Consider the following 1,732-nt stretch of genomic DNA (forward strand, 5'->3'; position numbering starts at 1 on the left):
AATCCTCCCATGGTCTGGGTTGAGAGTAGTTCTGGTTCTAATTGTATAGTCTAAATAGTGGCTGAAAGGCTTGAGGAATTTGAGGAATTGGTTGCATTGGTGGAGCTGGAGCTGTTGGTCCATTCTATTGGAATCCTTGAGACCATGAAACATTGGGGTGGTCTCTCCATCCAGGGTTATATGTGTTGGAGTATGGGTTGTAATTTGATGGTTTTCTCATTACACCTATGACATTGGCTTGATCTGGGTATGAGTCATGGTCATGTGGCTTTGTTGATTTAGCAGTCGATAACGATGCTATTTGTCGAGAGAGACCTTCAATTATCGCTTTGACTTCTTTAATTTCTGAACTTGACTCGCCAATGTGAACCTCATTTACTCCCTTAATTCTTTTAGTGTTCCTGAGCGATTGACTCCGTTGTTGGAAATTATCCGCATGTCCCTGGAAGAATTCCCAAATCTCTGATGCACTTTTTGACATTAGCTTTCCTCCACTTGTTGCCATTAGCCATTCTTGCACATTCGACAATAATCCCTCTAAAAAGTATTGGCATTGGTGCCATTTCTCGTACCCATGATGTGGACACTTCAAGAGTAGCCCATTGAATCGCTCCTATGTTTCAAAAAACTGCTCGTCTTCTCTTTGGGTAAACTCTGAGATTTCCCTGCGAATAACATTGGTTTTATGCACTGGGGAATATTTATTCAAAAATTTTGTTACCATTTATTCCTATGATGTAATGCTATTAGCAGGCAATGTATTGAGCCATGAACGAGCTCTATCCTTTAAAGAAAATGAGAATAGTCTAATTTTAACATCATCATCTGAAAAATTCTCATATCTAAATGTTTGACAAAGAGCATGAAAATCATTTAAATGATTATACGGGTCCTCATTTTCTAGGCCATAGAATGTTGGGAGACAATTTAGCACACTAGGTTTTAACTCAAAACTTCTAGCAGCTGCATTTGGGTATCTTATGTATGATGTGCTCAAATTAGCTAAAGGACTGAAGTAATCCTTAAATGGCCTCTCCTGTGGTTGCAAATCCATTTTATTTTTAACTTGTTTGTGTGTGCGAAGTGTTTTCTCAAGTTCAAGGTCTATAGGTTCAAGATTAAGTAATAATGACCTTCGACCATGCATGCAAAACAAATAAAATAAAAATAAAGATGGGAACACAACAAATAAAAATAAAGAAGATGGGGAAATTATGATACTAACCTTATTACGCTGTTACAACCTTACTATAAAAATACACTAAAAAAAATATATGAAATAAATTAACTAAAAATTAAAGTAATAAGATAAACAAAAATTACAAAGAAAAATAAATTGAAAATTAAATTACAGAATTTTAAAGAAGAGAAAAAGAAAAGAAATACTAACCTTTAAATGTAAATTCACCTTTTTTTTCTTTTTTTTAAAAAAAATACAAGAAAACAATTAAATGGAATTATTCACAAAAATTAATTCTATGAATTAAAATTACTTACCTCCCCGTCAACGACGCCAAAAACTTGTTGTGCAAATTTTAATGTACTCGCAAGCACACGAATCTATTGTAGAATAGACTAATGGTGATGAGTATCGATCCCATGAGGAGGTAGATTTTAATTGTATGTAGAATTAATTTTGTAAATGAGTGGTTGGATTTGTGGTGAAAATGATTTGAATTATCCTAAAATTGGAATTGAAATGGCGAGAATAAATTCTAAAATTGGAATTGAA

General features: G+C 33.8%; 1 non-coding gene across 1 annotated transcript; it reads left to right on the forward strand.

The window, feature by feature from the left end:
* Positions 1–569: 569 nt before the first annotated feature.
* On the forward strand, positions 570–673 carry LOC127900163 (small nucleolar RNA R71). Its single transcript, XR_008052180.1, has one exon. It is a non-coding gene; the product is annotated as a small nucleolar RNA R71 (small nucleolar RNA).
* The last annotated feature ends 1,059 nt before the right edge of the window (positions 674–1,732 follow it).

Source organism: Citrus sinensis, chromosome 9 (assembly GCF_022201045.2).
Source record: "Citrus sinensis cultivar Valencia sweet orange chromosome 9, DVS_A1.0, whole genome shotgun sequence".
NCBI lineage: Eukaryota > Viridiplantae > Streptophyta > Magnoliopsida > Sapindales > Rutaceae > Citrus > Citrus sinensis.